At 35.9% G+C, this 15141-nt stretch overlaps 1 protein-coding gene and 1 long non-coding RNA gene across 2 annotated transcripts in view; both read left to right on the top strand.

Annotated features, from left to right (window-relative positions):
* Positions 1 to 15141, top strand: part of lamc3 (laminin, gamma 3) — an 84092-nt gene that overhangs the window by 14019 nt on the left and 54932 nt on the right. The window lies entirely within an intron of this gene.
* On the top strand, positions 7184 to 11958 carry LOC148981726 (uncharacterized). Its single transcript, XR_016168339.1, has 4 exons — positions 7184 to 7537; positions 7680 to 7744; positions 9420 to 9494; positions 11283 to 11958. It is a non-coding gene; the product is annotated as an uncharacterized LOC148981726 (long non-coding RNA).

The raw sequence follows: 15141 nt of genomic DNA, 5'->3' as shown, positions 1-15141 counted from the left end.
AGGGATTTACAGTGTAAATGCGTAAATATTTACCTTCATGGCTTGTTGACAACATCTTGCTGTTTTAGTTAGCAGCTCATCTCCTCGGCCTATAGAGATGGTTGTGCTTTGTTGTTCCAGAGGAAAGCTTTGAGGGAAACATCACTGTCAAACTTCTCTAACTTTCAGTCTTTTATAGCAGAAACTCGCGGCTACACATGAGTGTGCTCACTGCTCAGCATGCCGTGCTACTAAATACAGCCTGCAACCTTTACCAAAGATTTCTAGGGAGCTTCTTCCAGACATGCAGTCACAGACATCAGATTAAGTTCAGAAAATCAAAGGTGACAGGCAGCTGCCAGAGCTCACTTAACTGTTAGATTAATACACATATGGTTGTTTCTGACTGCAACTATGGACATATTGGTCCTGTAGACCTTTAGAAAATAAACACTTGATTCACACTTTCACTAGTTTACCCAGCAGGCACACAACGTCATATGACGTTGATATTTGGTTTAATTTTGGTTGCGACGTCGGTGACCAAAATCCAACATCAACTCAACGTCTATGGCCAATGTTAAGTTGACGTCAAATAATGACGTCAGCTGACGTTGTTATTTTGTTGTTTTTAGGTTGTGTTGTTATGTTACCAAAATCCAACGTCTTTTTGACGTCATAATGGTAACGTCCACACAACGTCCAAATTCCAACATCATTAGATGTTGATATTTTGTTGGTTTTAGGTTGTGGTATTAACTAACCAAAATACAACGTCATGCCAACGTCTCCTGACAACGTCATATTTACGTCAAAAACTGACATTTAGTCGTGAGGTATGGTGACCAAAACCCAACATGTTCTTAACGTGATAATGCATCGTCCACACAACGTCAAATTCTAACATCATTAGACGTTGATATTTTGTTGGTTTCAGGTTGTGGTATTAACTTACCAAAATACAACGTCAAGCCAACGTCTCCTGAGAACGTCATATTCACGTCAAAAACTGACATTTAGTCGTGAGGTATGGTGTCCAAAACCCAACATGTTCTTAACGTCATAATGGTAACGTCCACACAACGTCAAATTTTAACATCATTAGACGTTGATATTTTGGTGGTTTCAGGTTGTGGTATTAACTAACCAAAATACAACGTCAAGCCAACGTCTCCTGACAACGTCATATTTACGTCAAAAACTGACATTTAGGCGTGAGGTATGGTGACCAAAACCCAACATGTTCTTAACGTCATAATGGTAACGTCCACACAACGTCAAATTTTAACATCATTAGACGTTGATATTTTGGTGGTTTCAGGTTGTGGTATTAACTTACCAAAATACAACGTCAAGCCAACGTCTCCTGACAACGTCATATTTACGTCAAAAACTGACATTTAGTCGTGAGGTATGGTGACCAAAACCCAACATGTTCTTAACGTCATAATGGTAACGTCCACACAACGTCAAATTTTAACATCATTAGACGTTGATATTTTGTTGGTTTCAGGTTGTGGTATTAACTAACCAAAATACAACGTCATGCCAACGTCTCCTGACAACGTCATATTTACGTCAAAAACTGACATTTAGTCGTGAGGTATGGTGACCAAAACCCAACATGTTCTTAACGTCATAATGGTAACGTCCACACAACGTCAAATTTTAACATCATTAGACGTTGATATTTTGTTGGTTTTAGGTTGTGGTATTAACTAACCAAAATACAACATCATGCCAACGTCTCCTGACAACGTCATATTTACGTCAAAAACTGACATTTAGTCGTGAGGTATGGTGACCAAAACCCAACATGTTCTTAACGTCATAATGGTAACGTCCACACAACGTCAAATTTTAACATCATTAGACGTTGATATTTTATTGGTTTCAGGTTGTGGTATTAACTTACCAAAATACAACGTTAAGCCAACGTCTCCTGAGAACGTCATATTTACGTCAAAAACTGACATTTAGTCGTGAGGTATGGTGACCAAAACCCAACATGTTCTTAACGTGATAATGCATCGTCCACACAACGTCAAATTCTAATATCATTAGACGTTGATATTTTGTTGGTTTCAGGTTGTGGTATTAACTTACCAAAATACAACGTCAAGCCAACGTCTCCTGAGAACGTCATATTTACGTCAAAAACTGACATTTAGTCGTGACGTATGGTGACCAAAACCCAACATGTTCTTAACATCATAATGGTAACGTCCACACAACGTCAAATTTTTAACATCATTAGACGTTGATATTTTGTTGGTTTCAGGTTGTGGTATTAACTAACCAAAATACAATGTCATGCCAACGTCTCCTAACAAAGTCATATTTATGTAAAAAACTGACATTTAGTCGTGAGGTATGGTGACCAAAACCCAACATGTTCTTAACGTGATAATGCATTGTCCACACAACGTCAAATTCTAACATCATTAGACGTTGATATTTTGTTGGATTCAGGTTGTGGTATTAACTAACCAAACTACAACGTCAAGCCAACGTCTCCTGACAACGTCATATTTACGTCAAAAACTGACATTTAGTCGTGAGGTATGGTGACCAAAACCCAACATGTTCTTAACGTCATAATGGTAACGTCCACACAACGTCAAATTTTAACATCATTAGACGTTGATATTTTGTTGGTTTCAGGCTGTGGTATTAACTAACCAAAATACAATGTCATGCCAACGTCTCCTAACAAAGTCATATTTATGTCAAAAACTGACATTTAGTCGTGAGGTATGGTGACCAAAACCCAACATGTTCTTAACATCATAATGGTAACGTCCACACAACGTCAAATTTTTAACATCATTAGACGTTGATATTTTGTTGGTTTCAGGTTGTGGTATTAACTAACCAAAATACAATGTCATGCCAACGTCTCCTAACAAAGTCATATTTATGTAAAAAACTGACATTTAGTCGTGAGGTATGGTGACCAAAACCCAACATGTTCTTAACGTGATAATGCATTGTCCACACAACGTCAAATTCTAACATCATTAGACGTTGATATTTTGTTGGATTCAGGTTGTGGTATTAACTAACCAAACTACAACGTCAAGCCAACGTCTCCTGACAACGTCATATTTACGTCAAAAACTGACATTTAGTCGTGAGGTATGGTGACCAAAACCCAACATGTTCTTAACGTCATAATGGTAACGTCCACACAACGTCAAATTTTAACATCATTAGACGTTGATATTTTGTTGGTTTCAGGCTGTGGTATTAACTAACCAAAATACAATGTCATGCCAACGTCTCCTAACAAAGTCATATTTATGTCAAAAACTGACATTTAGTCGTGAGGTATGGTGACCAAAACCCAACATGTTCTTAACGTCATAATAGTAACGTCCACACAACGTCAAATTTTAACAGACGTTGATATTTTATTGGTTTCAGGTTGTGGTATTAACTAACCAAAATACAACGTTAAGCCAACGTCTCCTGAGAACGTCATATTTACGTCAAAAACTGACATTTAGTCGTGAGGTATGGTGACCAAAACCCAACATGTTCTTAACGTGATAATGCATCGTCCACACAACGTCAAATTCTAACATCATTAGACGTTGATATTTTGTTAGTTTCAGGTTGTGGTATTTACTAACCAAAATACAACATCAAGCCAACGTCTCAACACAACGTCCTATGACAAACATTTATTTGTGATGTGTGGTGACCAAACCCCAACATCATGTTGACGTCATAATGTTGATGTCCGCACAATGTCAAATTCTGAAAACATTAGATGTTGTTATTTTATTGGTTTTAGGTTGTGGTATTAACTAACCAAAATACAACGTCAAGCCAACATCTTGAGACAATGTCATATTTACGTCAAACATTGACATTTAATCGTTAGGTATGGTGACCTTAAAAATCTTAAAAATCTCCTTAACGTCATAATGATAACTTCAACACAATGTCAAATTCTAACATCATTAGACGTTGATCTTTTGTTATTTTTAGGTTGTGTTGTAAAGTAACTAAAATCCAACGTTGAGCCAATGTTTCAAACCAATATCACATTGACGTCAAATACTGACATTTAGTGGTGAGGTATGGTGACCAAAATCAAACGCCACCTTGATGTCATTATGGTAACGTCCATATAAAGTCAATTCTAACATCATTAGACGTTAATATTTTGTTGGTTTTAGGTTGTGATTTAACTAACCAAAATACAATATCAAACCAACATCTCCAGACAATGTCATATTTAAGTCAAACATTGACATTTAGTCGTTATGTATGGTGACCACAACCTAACATCTCCTTAACGTCATAACATCCACACAATGTCAAATTCTAACATCATTAGACGTTGATCTTTTATTATTTTAAGGTTGTGTTGTAAAGTAACTAAAATCCAATGTTGAGCCAACGTCTCAAACCAACATCATATTGTTGTCAAATACTGACATTTAGTCATGAGGTATAGTGACCAAAAATCCACGTCTCTTCAACGTCATTATGGTAACGTCCATATAACGTTAAATTCTAACATCATTAGACGTTGTTCTTTTGTTATTTTTAGGTTGAGTTGTAAAGTATCTAAAATCCAACATTGAGCCAACGTTTCAAGCTAACGTCATAATGATGTCAAATACTATGTTTTGTTGGGTCACAATCTCACTTCTAAATTGTCATGAGGTACAGTATGGTGGTCTAAACCCAGCAATGTCACTATGTTAACATCTAGACAACACAACATTCCATTATTAGATGTTTTTGTTTTGTTGACTGCACATCATGGTTAGCCTACTAAACAAAACACAAATGTCAGCATGCTAATGTACATATACATCTTAAATAGGATACATCAACATTAGACATATTTGGTATGATTTCAGTTGTGGTCTTGGGTAAGAGAAATTCAATGTCTAAAATACACTAACTTCATACTTATGAATAATTCAGACTGAAGTCTTTGTGACCTAAACGTCAAACTTACTGTAAGCATTGCTCTTTATTGGTGATAGTTTGGATTATCCATAGATTTTCTTGTTCATGCAAGTGTAATAGATCAAGTTGACCCAGTGTGTTCCCTGTCAGAAGAACAAGCTCTTCACCAGGAGTGTGCTGATCTAAAAATGAATGAAGTACTACATGCAAGCATGCAACTGAAAGACTGAAGGTGTGCCCAACACACATTGGTTTGGGATTTATTAATGGTTTATTCTTATGTCTACAATAATGAATCATGAACCACCCTGTGTTATTTTGCATATTTACAAAAAAAATCAGCTGGGTTGATGCTCAAAATTATGTTGTTTGCAGGTGTATACAGTACACTTTATTCAACTTGGAGAAGCACATTCCCGGCAAGATTTACATTCTCACAAGAGGGAAAGACTTTATGGTTCAAAATTGGATGATCTACATTATGGAACAGCAAATAAGTTGTGCATTTGGGTAATCAAAATCTCGGTAACACTTTACAATAAGGTTCATTAGTAACTACATACATTAACTAAGAATAAAAAATACTTCTTCAGCATTTGTTAATTTCAACATTTACTAATATTTTATTAAAATCTTGTTAACATTAGTTAGTGCACTGTGAACTAACATGAACAAGCAATGAACAACTGGATTTAAATGTATTGCTCATGGTTAGTTCATGTTAGTTAATACATTAACTAATGTTTAATAAATGAACCTTATTGTAAAGTGTTTCCAAAATCTCCAAAGTCACAATACAGCAGTTTATTGGAGACTAATGAATTCAGAATTCAGGCAGTGACAGGGTAACAGTATGAGTAATCATCTGTATAGCATATGTCCAACAACCTGACAGTTTTATCTTTTTAATTAGGGCTACTTATCAGGTGAGTTGGACCTCATGGACCTGAAATTTTAGTTATAGCGTATATAACACATATGGCCTTCATTTGGATTCCATGAGAAACAGACATACATTGCACCCAATTTCTTTATCAAGTTGTGCTTAACAGTGCAGCTGTCAGACAAACGCAGTAGTTATTTTTAATAATGATAATAATATGAATAACAATAATAATAAAATCAATTTAGCCTATTGAAGTGTGCAACAGTTTTTAGAATGTTGCAGGTAACCCAAGAAATTTTAAATGAATCCCTAACCAATCACAGTTAGGCATCAATTTGAAATTAATTCCTAACCAATCACAGTTAGGCATCAATTTCCTCCGCTCTACCCTCTTGTGGGAAAGACGAAGACCTCTCACCCGTTCCACTCCACTCCAGCAGCCATTATACTGTCTGCGCGGGCACTGGCCTGCACAACTTTCAACATCTGGATATACCTGCTGTGCAAGGTGAGTGAACAGAGGTAACGAAAATATAAATAAATATTGGTGTTTATTAGTTTTATTTTATTATATGTGGACTGGGCTGCGCGAGAATTTCTACCTGGCCTACTATTTAACTACCAAAGTAACAGTTACCTAGTTGATGTAGTTAAAAGTGACTTTTATATAATAACTAACTACTAGTACAAGTAGTGATATAGGAATGATCCCTCAGCGCACATTTGTCAGACTGAAATGCACGTGCGCCGGCTGTCCGGTTCGCTGGGGGTATGGCCGCTGTTGTTGGAGGAGTCGGGAAACGACTAGCATGTGAATGCATTAATTTATATTAATTTTACAGAGCCCTTCACATGACACGCAAAATATATACACAGTATATATTTTTTTACATAGTGGCTATAACGTTACTTGTCCTTATTTGTCGTGGATTCTAGATCACTGTTGTAAAATGTGCTTGTGGGACGTCAATGTAAGTTATAAGGATTTTCGACAGCCAATTTTAAAATACAAAGAAATAAGCTTAATAATGATATGATTAAATGTTTATTTATCTAGATGAATTGGCAGTAGCCTTAAAAAATGTCATGTGGTCCGAATGTGATTTATTTTATTTTATTTCCTGCTTAACCATTTTATTTTTTACAAGTTCTGGTAACGCTTTACAATACGGGTGCACTTAAGCATTAATTCATACTACTTAACTAATGCACAGATAATCACGAGTCAATGTATGACACAATTATACTGCATCTGCAACTAATAACGTCTATATTAATATTTTAAGTAATATTAATTAATTGATTAAATGTGCCATAATGTATTAATTCATGAATAATATATTTTATTAACAGTGTAAATAAATGTGTAAATTACCACAATGTGTCAAAGCTATGTACTTCAGTTGTTGGCTTTAATTAATCATTAGCTTATGATTTGCAAGGGTATCATTATTTAAATATTACTAATTGTTAAGTAATATGTCATAGTACAATAATGTGGAAGTCAAAACCAAAATGACATAGCCTATTGCAATTAGTTAATAGTCAATACATTACATATGGCATACATTATCTGTGCAATGTGCATTGTTACCACAGTTCTCCGAAATTAAAGTTTGCCTTTCTTTTGAGTTTTTGTAAATAATGATCTCATGTTTTTGTTTTATAAGGGCAGGCATCAACAGTTGAGGAAATGTCCTTGATAAATCTCTCAACTGCCTGGAGGAAAAGCAGATACCGGTAAGGACATACAGTCATATACTTTATAATGCAATTTTTATAATGTGCAGTGTTTCAATCCCCGTGCGACTTGCAACCGTCATGGGGATACACTGTTAACCTTTTTTGTGTTTAAACTAAAATACTGTTCCTCTAATTTCAGATTAATAGCTTGTCCAATGATGGAGAAATACATTTAAAGGACAATGGGAAAAGGATCATGGAGAAGTAAGTTTTTATATTAGCAGTTCTTGGCAGAATCATGTGTTATTTTATCTGGATGTTGTCACAGACAAGTTGATGAAGTTGACTATCCATCCGTCTGTCTGTTTAATTAGAGATGTGTGTGATGACTAATTTTAAAGTCATTTAAACAGAGGTTTAGTAAGCGACTAGGCTTGCTACGATAGTCGGTGTTGAGGCAGGCATACACGGTGCAAGTTCGGACACTCGTAATGGAGGTCGTAAGATATTGCATTTCAGGAGTCAGTTAACTTGATAATCACGTCAAAACAGCCGGTACACGGCACGACTGTCCTGCACAAATCTTATCTAATATTAATTTCTGTCACTGCTGTGAACTGACCACTGCATAGAATATGAAAAATATGAATATCTTCGTGAATCAGCTGTCAACAACAGGCCTAAACCAGCCATGGTACCAGCACAAAAACACAATCATTAAAATATCGAGACATATTTTTGTCAATATTGCGCACCCCTAATGTAAGGTATTTTTTATTTTTTTTATTTCTTCAGGTCTTAACAATCCTTAAATTTGCCTTTTAAAAAAGTGTGCATAAACCCTACTGGTGAAAAACAGGCAGACTCCCCGAATTTTTTAAACATTTTTTAAAATTATCGGGAAGTGCTCGGCTTGGCTCGTAATTCCTCTCACACGTTGCGAACATGTGAGCACCATCGATATCCATGCGATCATCGGCGAGCGCGTAAATCTTGAGCCGAACAAGAGTCGACACACAGATCAGCAACATGAGTCAGTTTCTTTCATCACAAGAGTGAGGAGCTGACTGACAAGGTGACTGCGGAATAATGTGTCACAGCGAAATGTAAAAGCGCCTATTTAAGTGAATTTGTCATTGCACTGTTTTGTTGTTGTGTAATTTAAAAATGAAACTAACATGTGCACGGCCACACGTGTCAACGTGCACGGACTGAGCAGAACAGAAATGTACAGAACTCCCTTTGACATGTGTGGCCGTGCACATGTTAGTTTTGTTTTCAAATTAGCACCAATTCACCTTTGGCTTTACCCCTAAGTTACTGTTGTTACATCTGTCAAACTTCATCTGCACTCTGCATGGCTTATGCTGTAACAGCTCTTCCTGCTGAAATGTTATCAAACTTTTATAAAGCAGCAAATAAAGTGTCCGATAAAAGTAGGCAAAAGGGGCTGCAATATGCGTTCAAAGGCTATATTCAAGACATACAGGTGAAATGCAAGAAACAACAAGGCATCCAAATACGTTTACATTTGCCTTTAAATTAGCTTTTTAAAAGCCCCGCCAGTGATACCGGTATTGCTGGTGTTGTCCACACGTTGATTAGCCGGTGGGAAAATATCCTCGCCGTCACATACCTATAACTGACTAGTCTAAAATTAACAAACCCGTGCAGTTAAAATAGGAACACTGTGTACATCTGATTCAATTAAAACACTCAATTTACCATTCCAATATGCAATATCCAAATGTGATATTAAATATTTAGATTTTTCTATGTTTAAATCCTTCCTGACCTTTGGAATCAACACCAGGCCAACAGTGGAACCAGTGTGACATCTAGATATGACAAACTTACTAAACTATAACAATCGTTATATAATGTGTTGTATATAATTAATTATTTGGACATTTCAATTCTCTTCCTTTTGTATCCACAGGTTGATGACAAAGGAGGTAATGGCCAGTTTCAATATGAAGGGCGGGAAAGGAACATCTTTACAATGTTGTCACAGGTAAAAAAAACTATATATATATATATATATATATATATATATACAGTATATATATATATTGACGATCATGTGTCCCCAGTGAAGCTGACTTTTAATTTTACAGGCGGCCCTGAGCACACAGCGCTCCTATTCTTCGTCTTCATTAGTTTATGCTCTCTGTTTAACAGTTTTGTCTAATACGTTACTGGATATAACCTGTTGTTGGATAGAACAAAGAAATTAAACTGTATAAGAAGAAGTATTATAGTTTTTGCTTTTATATTATTAGTAACAAACAGGCAAACACTATTAATAGTTTCTCATATTCAGCAAATATACGCATTTATATAATTTAAACAAATCTTTGAATATTAAAAAAAAAAAACATTTAATTTCACAATCCTTGCAGACTTTGTCGAATCCAGCTGTCAGATATTCTGAAGTGTACATAGACGTTCAATCCCGGTCAGTCCGTGTGAATAAGTTCAGCTTCACTGGGGACACATGATCGACAAACTTTAAACCTTTGATTTCAAACTATGCTGGCGCTATATTCAGTTGCCCTCTGCCATATTCATGTCATTTACACTGTGTGCTAAATGTAAAATGAGTGTCACGTTGTCTTTATTTGAAAAAAAAAAAAAAATGTGGTTCCTAGTGCGCACAAACTTACTGAGTGCCAGGTTGATTGCATTATCTTTTTATTCATATTTTTTTTCAAACAATTTCTTTATATGTGAAAAATACTGTAATAGCATATAATTACAGAATCAAGAAGTTACAGAATCAAGAAGTTACAATCTAAAATAAGGATGTTAAGGATGTTTAATTTATAGATGTTTTTAATTCATTTGCAGATTATTTATTTAAATATCAATTCATATCTTAGTATATCAGACATGTATCGTTCGTTGCCAGTCTTAATTTTCTTGATAGTGCAAGTGCATCTCAAAATTGGGAAGATCACGATTATGATCATGTATCGTGATTGTTTCTTATAAGATTGTGATATGAAATTTTGGTAAGAATGCCCACACCTACTCTAACTGTTGTTTTTACATTCAATCTGATGTCTTTTAAATGTTCATTAAGCTTAAGATTAACATTTTTGCTTGGAATGTCTGATCGCCATTTGTGAACAGCATCAAAAGAAATATCTCTCTTTTGATGAGTTACAGCATGTACATGCAAGAATGTTACATGTGTATGGCCCTTAAAGCTAGGGTAGAATTTTTTTTCCAAAAACTTGTTGAAAGTGTGTTCCTATCCTGGTAGCTACTGTATATATACATATATAGGATGTCCTACCTGTTTGTCAATATATATATTTGCATACCTCTACGCAACTTGTTTGCAAAGTGAAATGTCATCAACGTGTTCAATATATGCATAGAAATTGAGAATAGAAGCCAAACATTAGCGATTTCTCTTGAACCAACATTTGAAAAGGGTTTTATTTAAAAAATAAATAAAAATAATTATGAAATTGTATTTTTGCTAAATGTTTTTTTTTTTAACCTTTCTTTTTTTCATTATTCACATTCATTATTATTGTAATGTCTCACCAGTGAATGAGACACGAGTTAATCTAAAAGCATTGCACTCTCTTCCACCAACTCTTTGGTTATTTGGCTTTTGAGATGCTCTGAATCATATCGATTGCTTTCCAAGCTAGCTTGCTATTGCTAGCCCCTCTGAAATGTCCTACCCTAGCTTTAAGACTGTTTGGAATTCAATGTTTTAATGCTTAATGTAGTGCATCATATCTTATATTCCCTATAAATTTTATTTTTCAAATATTTCTTACAGAGTGTCTAGAGGACTTCAAAGGAGACGGAGGCAAACATTGGAGCGGCTGTCGCCGTATGTTTAAAATATGCCCCAGACAGGCAGGGGCGGAGGTTGCAGGAAAAAAAAATTGTACGATTTTAGAATAAGGATAATAATGTTAAGTATAAATGGTTGAAAACCTTCTGTTAAAATAATGTAAAAAAAAAAAAAAGAATAAAATAAAAGGTTATTTTATAATCCATTTAATTTCTTTGTCATTTATCTAATAAACATCATTTGTGGATTACAGTTCACTAAAAATTAAATTACTTTTCTGTTTGCTCTTGTCTTAAGATAAATACTTTTGGGTTGTCTTGCATTGGATCTTGACCTCTGTTCGAACCTTGTTGTTACATGAAGTTTCTTTTGATGAAACTTCATGTAGTTTTATGTCATGCCAACAAAATTACCATATATTTCTTTAAAGTTGGAATTTGACAGCTTAATGTTGTGTTTTGACAGATATCTGACATCAAAAATTCATTGTCTGTCCACGGTTGGACGTCAGCCCAACATGTGAGTTTGATGTTTAGCTTAACATTGGGGTCTGACACTTAAAACTGATTCATTTTCAACCAAAAGGCAATGTCCAACGTTGGAGGTTTACCCAACACCGGGTTGACGTAACTCAACATCAGACTGACGTTTATCTTCAATGTTGGACAGACATTGCAATTTGGTTGAAAATGGAAATCGGGTTGATGTAAAAACCCAATGTCAGACTGACGTCAACATCCAATGTTGGACAGACGTTGCATTTTGGTTGAAAATGAAAATCGGGTTGACGTCATAACCCAACGTCAGTCTGTCGTCAACATCCAACGTTGGACAGATGTTGCATTTTGGTTGGAAATGAAAATCAGGTTGACGTCATAACCCAACGTCAGTCTGTCGTCAACATCCAATGTTGGACAGACGTTGCATTTTGGTTGAAAATAAAAAAATCGGGTTGACGTCATAACCCAACGTCAGTCTGTCGTCAATATCCAACGTTGGACAGACGTTGCATTTTGATTGGATATGAAAATCGGGTTGACGTCATAACCCGACGTCATAACCCAACGTCAGTCTGTCGTCAATATCCAACGTTGGACAGACGTTGCATTTTGATTGGATATGAAAATCGGGTTGACGTCATAACCCGACGTCATAACCCAACGTCAGTCTGTCGTCAATATCCAACGTTGGACAGACGTTGCATTTTGATTGGATATGAAAATCGGGTTGACGTCATAACCCGACGTCATAACCCAACGTCAGTCTGTCGTCAATATCCAACGTTGGACAGACGTTGCATTTTGATTGGATATGAAAATCGGGTTGACGTCATAACCCGACGTCATAACCCAACGTCAGTCTGTCGTCAATATCCAACGTTGGACAGACGTTGCATTTTGATTGGATATGAAAATCGGGTTGACGTCATAACCCGACGTCATAACCCAACGTCAGTCTGTCGTCAATATCCAACGTTGGACAGACGTTGCATTTTGATTGGATATGAAAATCGGGTCGACGTCATAACCCAACGTCAGTCTGTCGTCAATATCCAACGTTGGACAGACGTTGCATTTTAATTGGATATGACAATCGGGTTGACGTCATAACCCAACGTCAGAATAACGTAGGATTCTGACGTCAACCCGATTTTCATATCCAATCAAATTGCAACGTCTACCCAACGTTAGGGTCCAACGTCAATATAACGTCATATTGACGTCCAGTGCCTGCTGGGTATTGTTTATACATACATGACAGAAAAATATTTTATTTGTATCAGTTATGAATATTTCCACTGCAGTGTCACTTCCAAAACAGATATATTGTGGTTAATGTCTTTTTTTTTTAATTACTAAAAAGACTAATTGTATGTGTCTGACTCTTACATATACACAATAAAATAATACTTTCACAATGTTTGCATATTTTGACATTATGATCACACAAAGTATTTTTTATTAAAAATTATTTTCACACATTATATATTTAAATGGTATATTTTTTCATAGTCTAGTTTAAACAAAATAGCTACATAAAGACATTTGAAAATCGTTATGAGGAAGGCTTAGAATTTCAGACAGTTGTAATGTGACCTTCACAAAAAAATAAAAATAAAAAACCTTTCTGGAACATCAAAGTGTGCAAAGTTGAAGAATGCCCATATATTAAAATAGGTACAGACTAAATCAAACAAGATTTGACTGGATATTATGAGTACCTGCAAAAAGAGGATGCAGAATCTGAGCTCACTGCCTCCACATGTTTGTAACAAAATGGAAGGAAAAGTGTTATGACAGAAAGGTCATACTTTACCTATTTAAACTGTGCAAATGCCTTTCCGGTTTGTGAGGCAAGTGGATTTTGAATGCAACTTCCCAGAAAAGTCACTTTGATAATTAAAATGCATGATTATTGTAGGTAGGATTAAAATATGATGTTACAAGAGAGCAGGAAAGAATAAAGAGGGCAGGTGTGATTTTGACAGAGTGCTTTAAATGCGGCACATTCTTTGCTTTTCACAGTACCGGCCGGAGGTGATTCTAGTCAGCAGTATACTTGTATTAAATGCCAGTTCTTTCTTCTGTTCTTGCTGGAGAGATAAACTGAAACTGCTAATTCACTTGCAATATTGCACGCCAGATCACTCTTTCATGCACGGTTGTATGTATTTAGACATACAGAGTAATAGTCCAGTGTTATTACATTTCTAGACAGTCAGCATTTCTCTATCCCCCGTCTTCGTTTAAGACCAGAAAGTTTTTAGCGCTGGCGTTACATTGAATGTTGAAGTGACGGTAGGAGTTAGGGTTGAGATTAGGTTTAGGGTTGACAACAGCACCTACAAAAGTGATATAACAGCCCGTTCTCATCCTTTAGCGTCACATAGAACGCTATATGACAAAACGGCACTATGCTCCGCACATGGCACCCTTTATCGTTAATATTCACATGAACCCAAGGCGTCATAAATCCTTTAGCGAAAAAAGAGACTACCCTACCCCACACCTAAACCTAACCATCACAGCGCGTGTTATATTAACGATAACGGGTGCCATGTGCGTAGTATAGCGTCGTTTTGTCATATAGCGTTCTATATGACGCTAAAGGATGAGAATGCGTTAGATATACTGTAACTACAACATGAGCTTTTACAGTAGTTGCTCCTAATTTGTGGAACAGTCTTCCATTCTATATTCCACCTTATTTCAGGGATCTATAGAGGTTTTTAGGCCTCAGTTGAAAATCTATTTAACCTTGCTTTTAAAAGAAGGGGATCTTGAGCAATTGTCTCTGTGTGCGTAGGTACGATCGTTCCATTGACTATTTGTGTGTAGACATGTTAATTTTTATTTGGTATTTTTTAAATATTTTACTCTATCTTTTTATTAATTACTTTTATATACTCTTCTTCTAAAAAATATGTGCTATATAAATAAATAAAAGTTTATGTTAAGACAACGGTCCCATAAATCAATGTGTCAACAGCTAAAATCCAGTCACCAAATGTTTGATCCCTTGTTTGCACCTGGGGCCTGTACCATGATGGTTGTTGAACAAACTCGGGGTTACAAGATTAGTTTTGACTTGACAAAACCAAACCAATCCAACCAGGGGCCTATACCATGAAGCCGGTTTTGGTGGCTATAGCCAGCATGTTTTCAGCATGTTTGTTTGCAACCTCTTACCTGGAACATAACCTGCCCCGGACCAGGTTAGCCGTGGAGTGTAAGTTACTATGGCGATGAACAGTGCTAAAAGCCAAACCACTTTCATGGTACCTAAAACCCAGGGTTGGCACAAACTAAACTGAAACATAGCTGGCTAGTCACCTAAACTG

The sequence above is a fragment of the Pimephales promelas genome, chromosome 4 (genome assembly GCF_988280905.1).
Source record: "Pimephales promelas chromosome 4, fPimPro1.hap1.1, whole genome shotgun sequence".
NCBI classification, from domain to species: domain Eukaryota; kingdom Metazoa; phylum Chordata; class Actinopteri; order Cypriniformes; family Leuciscidae; genus Pimephales; species Pimephales promelas.
The sequence above is the reverse complement of the archived record's forward strand: the minus strand, read 5'-3'. Positions and strand labels throughout refer to the sequence as shown.